Source organism: Ailuropoda melanoleuca, chromosome 6 (genome assembly GCF_002007445.2).
Source record: "Ailuropoda melanoleuca isolate Jingjing chromosome 6, ASM200744v2, whole genome shotgun sequence".
Lineage (NCBI taxonomy): Eukaryota > Metazoa > Chordata > Mammalia > Carnivora > Ursidae > Ailuropoda > Ailuropoda melanoleuca.
Window position 1 is genome coordinate 126,042,307 of NC_048223.1, and position 12,409 is coordinate 126,054,715.

Below are 12,409 nucleotides of genomic sequence, written 5' to 3' on the forward strand. Positions count from 1 at the left end.
CCCGGGCCGGCCAGAACAGGCCGGGGCCGCCGCCTTGGCCGCCGCGGCGGGAGGGAGGGGCCGCGCCGGGGTGCCGGCTCCCGGAGCCCTGTCCTTGGCGGCCCCGAGGCCCCCCGGGTGCCTGAGGCTGGGGATGGCGCGACCCTGGCCTCGGCGCCCCGGAACCCCCGCCGGACTTGGCCACCGCCTCGGCAGCTCTCGCGCTCCCCCTCGGGAAACGGGCACACAGAGCGCGTGTCTGCGGGTGGCGACGGGGCTAGGGGTTGGCGACAGGGACGTAGGTGAAAGCGCGCGAGAGCGAGAGGGGGTCCCACGGGATGTGATGGGGGCGACAGGATGCAGGGGTAGAGACAGGAGCTTTTTGAAAAGTGACTCGGAGTTGCGCCAACTCTGGGAGGGGCGGGGGCCGCCATTCCCTGGCTGCCCCGAGGGTCCCGCGCCCTCGCCTTGGCAGGGAGGGGAGCGTCGAGTCCGAGTCTGGGAGGGGTCTCAGACATGCTGCGGGGAGCCCCCCGGCGGCGGGCAGGCCGGGCTGGTCCAGACAGGACCGCTAAGATCTGCAGTGTCAGTGGCGTGGGTGACCTGTCAGAGCTCCTGGACCAGAGGTCAGCGCGGTGCCACGCCTGCCGACTCCCGGGGACCAAATGGGGAAGGCTGGAAAACCCATCCGGTACAGAGGCAGAGCCAAGCCCTGCCAGACCGTGCTGGACCTGACCTAAATTCCTTCCTGGCATGGCAGACCCTTCTAGAAAGGTTCACGTTCTACTTGCAGAATTCTATTGATTTGTCTTCAATCAGGACCACTCCACCTGAGTTCCAACGTGGGGAAACTCAAGGAAAGGAGGAGGCACTGTGCTTGTGTTCTAGAGTGCAAGCCCCTTGAGTTGAATGGTGACCAGCCAAGGGTGGTGGCGTGTTTGAGAACTCAGTGGGTCCATGTTTGGTCAGCTCTTGACCCCAGGTACCCCTTGACCCAGAGTGCCTGGAGGTCGTTGTGTCCCCAGGATTGGTGAAATTCCGTCTCCGTGAAATAAAGACTCCATCCCGTTTAAACTGAGTGGAGGGAGAGGTGGAGGGGCGTCTCCCAAAACAGTGCACTGAGCCAGAGGGGGCATGACATTCTGGGGTGCATTCGCGTGGCCAAGGCTGGCTCCTGACTGCCGAGGTCACCCAGCCTAACTGATATGGGGCAGAGCTTTGTGTGCAAATAGCGCTGGGGTCTGTGCTTTCTGAGCCCAGGCTCTAGGCCTTCAGGGAGGAAAAGGCCAGGTGGTGACATAGGAACAGGCCCAAGAGATGGGACTATGCTGTCAGTGAGAGGGCCCGTAGGGGCACCCGGCCCTTCCCAGACATGGCTCTGCCTCTGACTGTGAACTCAGGGACAGAGATCTTTGTTCACTGGTGTTAGTGATGCCTGTGGACCAGTACCCCCCACAAGGAAGAAAAACCTAGATTCTCCATGGGTTGACACGAGCCAGGAGCTGGATTGGTCCCTAGAGCAGGCCAGGTCCTTGTACGAGTTGATGGTTTTAGATTTGAAAACATACCAGAACCAATCACATCGACCCCCTTGCCAAATCAGTTGCAAGAAGTGGGTGAGGCATGACCATCACCGTGACACTTCTGGGACCCCTTGGAGGCCCAGATGCTGTGCACAGAGGCCACTTCTTACGCGTGCGTGCAAATCATCCACCCCTGAGAGGGGCTGCCGCAGCCGTGCGGGTGGGGTGGGGGTGCGTTGGAGGGCCATATGGAAGGTGGGGCACATGGAAGGTGGAGGCCTGACGAATCCACAGCAGTTGCCAGGTGCTTAGTAATGAAGCTGGAAAGAGTTTCAATTGGTCAAAACATATGCCTCCTTCATGCTACCCCTCCATTGGTCCACTTGGCTCTGTCTCTGCTGTCGTCGTCCTGGGCCAAGATACCCCTTTGCTCAAAACTCCCTCCTTGCAGGTCAGAGGTGAGTTTCCCAGCCCAAACGAGTCCTCAGTAATTCTCACACCCAGCTGCCCCCTTGACGTTTCTCCTGGAATACCCAGGTCCCCCCACCCCCACTAGCCCACCATTTTCCCACTGTTCTCCCTCCTTATCTATCAGATCACACCAGCCTCCCCACTGCTGTGGAAAGATAGGCTGGACTGTCGTTTCCCGGAGGACAATACTCTATCCTCAGCATCCAGCCAAGCATCTGACAGTAGGCTCGTCATAACTGTCACGGGGCAGATGAACAAATGACCGAGTGGAACATTCTAGGAGCTCATCTTCTGAAGTAGGTGAATCGGTGTCTTCTCAGTGGGTGTCCCTCGTGGTTGGTAGGCACACGCATTTCTGTTGGTGTCGATTGGACTGGATCGTGGAGAGATGAGAGAGGTCGGTCTAGGGCTTCCGTTACGAGTTCTTCTGGTGATGCTGAGCCATGTGCTGAGATGACTGAGCTGGACCAGAGACTCCCAATGCCCTCTGGGAGGCAGGTCTGGGAGCCGTGAGGGAGCGCCATGGAAGCTGCCCCCCATTCCTTTCCTAGAGCTGCACTTTCAGAGCTTCTGCGATCAAAATAGGAACAGATGTATCCATTAGGATAGCGACCGGCCTTCTAAATATTCGATTATCACTAAGAAAAAAACTGTGTTTCAAGAGCATCTCCAGTTGTTTTGGCGGGCTCTGTCCTCGGGAACGGATGGCTCACCGCTCCCCGAAGGCGCCCGTGTGCTTTCCAGATCCTCGGAGGCAGAGCTGCTCGGGCTCCTCTCTGAATCTCCTTCCCCTTTTTCTCCATCTTACGAACTCCTATTCACACCTCACGGCCCACTTCGGACGCCTCAGTCTCCTCAAAGCCTTCCTGACGCCTCTCCTAAGAACATCTCTCTTCCCTTGAGTTCCATAGAAGGCTGACTGCACCTGTCCTAGGGCACTTTTCAGACTCTTTTTTGTGTCCACTTGACTTTTTCAAAGTTTATCTCTTCTACCAGGTGGTCAATGCTTTTACGGTAGAAGATGGGTTTTTGAGAGTTTGGACTTGGAGCTGAGGTATGGATTGACATAAATCCTGGCTCTGCTATGACTTTGGCTAAGCTATTCGAATTTGATGCCTCAGTGTTCTCCTCCGTAGAATGGGAGTGGTGATCCCTACTTCACGCGGCTATTTGGAGAGTGACAGGTGATACATACAAAGTAGAAGGCAGATGACTGGCACTCAGTAGACTGTGTCAGGCTACAACCTACAACCTAAAACACCTAAAGTTGTGCCCTGCGTGCGTTAGGAACCAGGGAAATTTGAATGCATCAGTTAACAAAGTCAGAACTCATATGAACAGATACGTTTTGCTTGCCATCCAAAGCACTAGGTCAAATCGATACGGTGTAACGTGCTAGCTTCTTTTATTTTTTGGGTGATAATCTGAATGATTATGAGAATTTTGTGTGATTAAGTATTTTTTTAAAGATTTTATTTATTTATTTGACAGAGGTACAGATAGCCAGCGAGAGAGGGAACACAAGCAGGGGGAGTGGGAGAGGAAGAAGCAGTCACAGCGGAAGAGCCTGATGTGGGGCTCGATCCCAGAACGCCGGGATCACGCCCTGAGCTGAAGGCAGACGCTTAACTGCTGTGCCACTCAGGTGCCCCTTGTGTGATTAAGTATTTTAATCTCATAATGCCACCACTTACCTGTGCTCCAAGAACAAGTCCATTCTTTAACACGCACCGTCTACTCTTCGGTGTTACAGTGGTTAACGAGGCAGAAATGCAGTTTTGTATGCACATTAACCTGTGGTCATGGACTGAATTAAACCAGTCTGCAGGTGAGACAACACAAAAGTGAACTAAACCAGAGCCACGAAGCAAGTGGGCTAGAACCAGGTGTGTAGACCCAGGGTCAAAAGTACGGCTTCTGGGGGCGCCTGGGTAGCGCAGTCCTTAAAGCATCTGCCTTTGGCTCAGGGCGTAATCCTGGCATTCCAGGATCGAGTCCCACATCGGGCTCCTCTGCTGGGAGCCTGCTTTTTCCTCTCCTACTCCCCCTGCTGTGTTCCCTCTCTTGCTGGGTGTCTCTCTGTCACATAAATAAATAAAATCTTAAAAAAAAAAAAAAAGTATGGCTTCTGGACGAGAGCATACAAGCTATGGAGCTGTGGGCTGCCCCCGAAACAGTCACAGCTTCGCATTGCTTACCTTTACAGAGGGAAGGATGGCCCTGGGCCATCTCCGAGCCCCTCCTAGCTCCCGTGCACTGACCAATCTCTGCGGCTGCTGCGGGCAGTACTGATGACTCTGCAAGGACTCAATCCACAGCTGGGGCTGCCTCCCATTCCCAGGTCATCCCTTCAGCCACATCTCTCTCTGTTCTGGGTATCGGATCTACCGAAAGTAAGATGTGGCTCATGGGTACATTTAGGACTCTTGTATTTCAAATACTAACCGTAGACATACCGAAAATTGATTTTGGAGGGTTGGCTTCTCATTATTTTGTCACCTGTATTTTTTCCCCAAAGCAGAGTGCTGGATGGTGTTTTATGGGTGGGGTTTTGGACCAACCACATCTGAGCTAATAGGGGTTTCACTGAATTTTACTAATCCTCGAGCAGACACAGGTGCACAGTGGCGGGGCTTCTGCCGAATGCAGGCTGGGAGATCCCTAGTTTGGGGATTACCAAGCCAGCTTCCTTTTCTTCTCTTGGTCTGGCTGCTTTTCCCCAAATGTCATTTGTTAAGGTCCGCCCCATCCAGGTGTTGTACTTGGGGAGTTTTGATGTGGTTCATAGCCTCTTTGAACTTGAATAGCACCCGGCTCAGAGCCAGAAATGTGGGCATTATGCCTTTCTTTCAACTACACAAATACTTCAAAAGGGCTGATTACGCTTATGAAATAGAAAAATTTTAACACTGTGTTTCAGGCAGACAACTTTTCTATTGATTCCCCATGAAATAGGAAGCAAATAAATATTTTTAAAGGATGTCCATTTTAAAATATCTTTCCAATACAAATCAAGACTTCCTGATTCATATAGCCCAGGAGTGTATATTGTATGAGATAACCAAAAGGGTGAAAAAAAGTCTTCTTTCACCTGGAAACAAATATAAACTCTATCAGGAGATGAGGAAAAGTTTGCAGGAAAAAAAAATCCTTGATTATGTGCTAAAAGCCTGAAGTGTTTTTTTGGACAGGTATTTTGATGTCAGTGTTTCCTGGGTGAAGAATGAAGAATTGATAGGAAAACTTGTCTAGACCCCAGACTGGGGTTCTGGCATCACTAAATTTGATCCAGCAGGTGGGCTCACACTGGAATGGGTGTTCAGCGATCAGCCGTGTTCCCGATGCTGCATGGTCCTCTCCGGGGAGGGAGGGACACCTGTGTGACACCTGGGACTCACAGGGCATCCAGCACTTGTATGTGAAGCGTGGATGGTGGAGGATGGAAGCAATAGACTGGAGTGGGGGCCGTGCCGGGACAGTGGAGGTTGCTGCTTGCGGAAGGCTCTCCCTGGGATGATTTTACTTTGTCTGAATACCGGCAACAAATCTGACCAACAGGAGTTTGCTTTTTGGTACTAGGTTCCCAGTCCCAGGCTCAGAACACAGACTTTGGAGCAGAGGGATGGGGTCAGATTGGGGCTCGTGGCACTGAGGCTTTGGACAAGTGACTGACCCTTTCCCAGTGTGACTTCTTGTCTCTATAATGGGGACAGTGACACTTCCCAGACAGGGTTGTCGTGTGGCTGGGTTGCAGTCACGTGTAGGGAGCCCAGCCTAGGACTTGCCGATCGGTCCATGGCCTGCTACTGCGCCCAGGAGTCTGGGGGTGGCCCGCTTGCAGTCAGAGCATTGGCATAATCTGGGCTCTGACCCCTCCCCTGCTACTCTTGCTTCGTCCTCAGGGCAAGTCGCTTAATTTCCATTCTATAAACGCAGACATAATTTTTGGTTATTAATGTCCGTAAATCTATTTGGACATTTCCAGCTGAACATTAGTCACCGATTTCTGTTACTAGGGAGCAAATTAGTTCCATTTTTCTGCTCACCCAAGATTTCAGAATGTCCTATCACATGGCTGCTTGATTACAATGTATTATTCGACGTGACCTTTGTACGAAGACTTTTTATTTTGTTTCTCACTCCAAAAGGACTTTGCATTTTTCAGGCTGGGTCTCTGTAGTAGGACTTTCGTGGGTCTGTTCAGTTGGCTTTCAGCAGACTTGGCCCTGACTCCTTTGCCGGCGCCCTCCCGTGCCCTTGGCGGGTGGGGGCGCAGCCGCTGGCCCGGAGCCCAGGGAGGTGGCAGCTCCTGTCCCGGCAGGTTCCTTGTGAAACTGGGCGCTCTGGTCTTCTTTCTTCTCCAGTTCAAAAGGCCGACCTCAAAGCTGGACACCCACTTGCCTGATTTGATGTCATGGCCCTGAGGCCAACCCCCACCCCCTGCCCTCTGTCTGCTTGTCTGGATTCTTGTCGTGGGATAAAGCTTTGATTTTGTGGTGTGAAGTGTAATCTCCAAAGAGATTAGAATATTCCGGCTTCTTAAACAGGTAAAGATAAGCCCCCGTGCAACCTTGGCTGCCCTATGACGTTTGCTAATCAAACAGAAACTGGCCTTTGCTGCCACGTTAATTGAAGTCATCCCCAAACCTGCACTGTTACTAGTAAAATTATGCCTTATAATTAGTGCTTTTTTTCAGGATGTGGTTTTTCTGGCTCTGGGAGTAGCCTTGGTTTCATAAACAGCTGAATGTTTAAGTACTGGACGTAAGACTGCTTTGAAACAGGAACCCAACCCCGTCCTTAATTTTGAAGTGAGGCTGACTCAGCCATCCATCTCCCCAAGCTTGTGGCCGCACTTTATTAAGTGCATCAGTAATTCAGTAAATTACTTTTTGCTAATGTTGCCAGCATCAGCTAAAGTCCAGTCTTCTATTGGAGATGTTATCAGTCTGCCCAGTTAGATTCCTTTGAGCAAAGACCTGATTTTGGCCCAATGTCATGTAAGAATGCAAGAGCCAGAAATTTAATAATTTTGTACTGTATCGTGCCAAGCTAGGTCTGCTCTGAGCTAGCCAACAATATTCTTTCAAAGGATATTTCTTGGTTTTCATTAAATGTGTGTAGTATTTACAAGAGTCTGTAAGGTCATTTGGAAGGGACAGTTAGAGATGTTAAACATGTATTGAGTGCCTACACTGTACGTCCTGTGTGTTTAGTAGTGAAATTACAAAGAGAAGTCACAATGCCTGTTCTCTGGGTGTTCCACGTCCATGGGAGGCAGAACTCATCACTTTCTGAGTGTGTTACGTGTCATGCTGGCTGCAGAGGTGGGCATGTGGAAGGGGTCCTAGACGGGCTTCACCAGGTAAATCAGGCTTGGTTTTCAAGGATATTTTCTTGGCAGCCAACAGGGCTAGAACATTCAAGATAGAGGGGCTCGCATGTGCTTGCCCTGCAGTGAGGAGTAACATGTACTGCCTGGGGAGTAGCAGGTGTCTGGGAGGACCTGGGGCCCCGGAATGGAGGGGATGAGACAAGGGGACTGGACAATCTGGGAATCTCCAAACACTCGTAAGCCATTGAGGAGCATGGGTCTGCTTGATGGACCAGTACTTCACCTGTTTGGAATCGTGGCCGCCTTTGAGATTCTGAGGAAGACTACAGATTCATTCATACCAAGAAAAATGCATGTGTGCACACAGGCTTTCTGGTTTGGTTGGTTTGGCTTTTACGGTTTCAAGAAAGTCTGAAACCTGAACCAAAGCCCCGCAGTTTTCGGCTAAGGAGACTGCACGCATCCGGACCAGACACAGATTTAGGAGACGATGGTGGCCTCAGATTGTGGGCTGAGTTTGACGTGCCTTAGGGGAGCCGAATGGACTTCTCGAACACAGACAGCTGACTCTACCAGGGACTCTGCAAACCGGCTGGGGCAACATCCGTGCTTCACTGTGCTAACCGTTCTAATTTTTCTTATTAAAACTTGGGTTACCGAGTATGTTTGTGGATATTGGACAGTATTCCCAATGCAGTAACGTGGAATGGGTCACTTAATCATGGCTGTTGTTATCGGTAGAGCCAGCTCATAGGAAGTGGGGTAAAAATGGGCTCGAGAAGCCTCATGTGGTTGGCCACCGCTGGCCTCTGACAGGTCCAAACTCATTTCTAGTTACTTCTTTATAACCTTGCTCGTATGTTTTTGGGTAACCAAAAATACGTTTTCTGTACAAGCCTTTCAGTTTACCAAGAACTGAAGCCAGTTCCACCTTGTCAGTTTAGATGGCCTCTCTGGGGTTCGGCGGACAGTGCGACATCCCTGCGTAGAGTCTGAGCGTGTGGCCAGCTGTGATGTCGAGCCTGAGACCTGCGCAGGGTCACACGCTCTGCTGCAGGCGCCATTGTCCTGACCCAGACGTGCCTATTTCCCATTCTCGCTGCCTTGGTGGACCAACCGCTTGTCCTCCCTCCTGTGTCGGACACTCTGTCCATATGGCGGGGGGGGGGCATCTCAGGACATGGAGGACCCTCGTTGGCTTCCGTGATATCAAAGCCCACCTTCTCTGTGTGTCTGGGTGGAAGTGCATTCTAACCTTGAGCAGGACCCTCTCACTGCTGTGCCTCCATCTCTGCTCTGCGTGGCCTGTGTCACACTACTCTTTTGGGTGTGGTTTCTGCCCGGCACATGGCTTCTGGGGGGCATTTTAGAGGCCGCTACAAGTGCATGTCTTCTATGTAGCACGCTTTTGTTTAGCAAATGATTTATCGTTTGTTACATTGAAGTGCATATCCTGGATGGATGGTCCGTGGCAGGCAGAGATCGATGACGTCGATTCTGGTTATTCACCTCTGTAATGGATTCTCTTTTTGCTTTGCGTACAGCAGGGGTCTGTATGAGTTTTGAGGAGACCACGCTTTCTTTCGTGGCTTGGCGTCTTGGCAGGTGGGGCAGCCTCAGACTGTCTGCGGCTGAGGCTGGGGTGCCGGGCTCGGGAGCAGACTAGGGGAAGGCTGTGCTGCAGGCAGCAGGGGCCCCTCCCTTCTGTCTCTGCGGGTGGCGGGACTGGCAGACAGCAGGAGCATCCCTGACCCCTTGGCTGTGACCTAACATCATTTTAAAAATCCAGACCCGAGAGCCACCAAGTCCGTGGACACACAAAGCCCATAGTAGAGCCTCCCTTCTCGAGGTCCGATATTTGGTGTGTGTGTTGGGGGGGGGGTGGTCATGGCAGTAAATAAAGCAACGGCTGTGATAATACTACTAACCGCTGTATCGATTGAGCGCTTACTCTGGACCCGGCCTACTCCGAGTATTTTCATATCTGAAATTGCTACGTATACGGCAACACATGAGGCCAAAGTGGCACGAGGCTTGCTCCGGAGAAGAGGAAATTCAGGGCCAGGGGAGCAGGGCAGAGACTAAACCCACAGAGGGACCAAGTGGTCCTCGAGGTAGAGGAAAGGTGTGGGGGGTACATGGGGCCTGCAGGAAGGTGGACCCCAGCCTCACTCAGGGAGCACAGCGATGGGGGGGACACTTGGCCTGCCTGGGAATGATCTCATCTGAGGAGGGCCCAGGCCCCATCTCAGGGCTGGGGGAGGCCATGGAGAGCTCTGAGGAGGGAGGGGCTGGCATGCAGGATGGACGGGGACGAGCTGGGATCTCGGAGCAGGGCCAGGACAGGCTCTCTGGTGCTCTCCTCTGGCAGGTCGTGCATCAGAGTCCCCGGCGAGGTCCCAGAGGTCCCAGAGCACCGTGGCTATGTGCAGGGAGGTTGGGGAGCTGCATGTCTTACAAAGCACCCCTGGGAATCCCAACGCCAGGGTGGAGAACAGAGGGGCTTTCACAGGGCCCAGGAATGAGGTCAGGACTTTCCAACACGGAGGCGTCCAGGAGGGAGGCCTCGATGCCTCACAGGGCCGACCAACAAACTGCATGGTGCTGACACTTCTCAGGACCCAAGTGGGACCATCAGGAAGGGACCAACTGAGTGTCTCAACCGGAAGAGAGTTCTGTCCTGGCGAGTCTCCTGTGTGCTCTGCTCTCTTGCGAGCTCCGGCTCTGGCCCCTTTGGCCCTAGCAGAGCGCTGTCGACTGTCGATAGATAAGCCACCACATGGTTAGTGACTTCACAAGGGCCGGTTCAAAGGGTTTCTTTTATTTTTATTTAAGATTTTATTTATTTGAGAGAGGGAAAGAGACCACATGCGCAAGAGTGGGGGGGTAGGTAGCGTGCAGGGGCAGAGGGAGAGGGAGAAGCAGATTCCCCGATGAGCAGGGAGCCCGATGCAGGGAGCTTGATGTGGGGCTCCGGGGCTCGATGCCAGGACCCCGGGACCATGACCTGAGCTGAAGGCAGACATTTCACCGACTGAGCCCCCCAGGCTCCCCCAAAGGGTGGGTTTTAAAAGGAGGGCAGCTTGGGGCAGATGAAGGCTAAACCAAAGCAGCAGAGAGCTGAGTTTGGGTTTCGGGTGGTGCGGTGGTCACAGTTGCTCCCAGTAGGCTCCTAGCCATGGGAGCCACTGGCGTGGTCATTGACATGACGTCCATTCATTCATTCAGTCGTTCAGCAGATACCAATGGGAGACCTGCCGGATGTGGGGAACAAAGTCCACAGGTGCTGCCCTGAAGCCTTTCCCTGGGGCCCAGCCTTCCGTGTGCGTCTGTCCATCTGGTCCTGGGATTCCCCCAGAGGCCTGGCAGTACCCAGGTCAGGCTGGCTGCGGAGATGGTGTGTGGTGAGCAGGCCGGCGGCACCCATCGTGGGCAGCCCTGAGGTCCTTGCGTCATCCATGGGGGACCGAGAAGGCCTTTGGTGCTGGGCACCGTGCCCTGTTCCCGACTGTGCAGATCCTGACCAGTGTGTGTTCATCAGGGGCCCTCTTGCCACTGAGGTGTCCAGGGCCCAGTGGCCGCCGTCAGAGCAAGCAGCATGGATGAAGCCTGAGGCTGGGGCCCTTTTGCCAGGCTTTCTCTTAGAGAGCTGCCGTCTGTCTCGTGGTCAGTATGCGTTCCTGTGACTCTGCTCCTGACTGCAGCATACAGGGGAGACCAAGGCCAAGGTGGGTGGGTGGGTCACATAGACAGACAGACAGCTGTGGGGCCGTGGTCGTGGTCAGGCCTGTCCTCTCCCTGCCTCCTCTCCCTCCTTCCCACTTCCCCTCCTCTCTCTGGTTTTCCCCATTCACAGCCTGACCTCTAGGGCTGCTTCTTCCAGAACCCACACCCCACCAAGCTCCCACTCCTGCAGGCCCTCCACCTCTGCGGGGGACACAGGAGTTGATGGGGTGACTGCCCTGACCCCAGACACTGGCCCCAGGGGCACCGGCCAGGGCTCTGCCAGCAGCTGTGACCGCCTCGTGCCTCTGGCGGCTTTCCCACCCTGCACTCCTGCCAGGGCCAGAGGCCTCGAGAGCGGGCACGTCACTGGTCAGAGCCGCTGGCATGCCATTCTTTTGCAATGACTAATAGCAAAGCTAGTCCAAGAAATAGCCAGTGTTTTCTCCCTGTTGTTGCCCAGTCTCAAGGAGATGGTCCAATTGCCTCATTGCGCTACTGAGTCCAGGGGACAGGGAGTCAGGGTTCCCGGCCCCTAGCGCCTGGGGTGAGTGCAGCAGGTCTGTGAGAACAGGACAATGGGATGATTTGCCCCTTTGCTTCGGACTGAAAATCACTCTGAATCTGTTCAAGGGGCTCTGCAGAGTTTCTGCTTCCAGAAGAGTTCTCTCAAGACACCCCACAATCTCCTTCGGAGTGACAATCTGTCTTTAATGCCACATGCACTTCACTCCTGGGCGCCTCTGGCAGGAGCTGGAGGAATCTGGGGAGGGGAGCAAGCCTCTGGAAGTTCGCCTGCTCCCGGCGCCCCTTTCCCGCCGCCTCATTTCTGGCGGCTGGACGCCGAGCCCATTGAAGTTGCAGGGCGGTCCCCGTGAACTGCTGTGAACACCGCCTTGTCTGGCTGCAGGGGGGCGACCTCTGTGCCGGAGGCCTTCAGCGCATTTCGGGGAAGTTAAACACTGCATCGAGATGCATGAAAATCCCATTAAGCATGGTGCGCAGGCAGAAGATGTCTCTGGGAAACCGGGTGTCAGAACAAATTACAGGAAGATGGGAGAACAAACTGTGAAGGGTTTTTATTGAGCAAGAGTTGGTGCTCTAAATGGGGGTGAGTTATGGGGGCACAGGCACGGCTCTTCTTGTCAGAAAGGCCAAGGGGAGGTGGGCGGCATCTTTCTACGACACAAGATCACGTAGCCGTGGGACAGGTCAGCAGGATTTCGCCATCGGCCTGCAGTCGGCGTGTTTCCCTCTGCCCACCTTCCCTCGCTGTACTTGCAGAATATTTAATAACCCCAGCAATAAAAACTGCAATATTAACCAGGACAACCTGGGCAAATGTTCAAGAGGCTCTCATTGGGTAACAGACCATGGA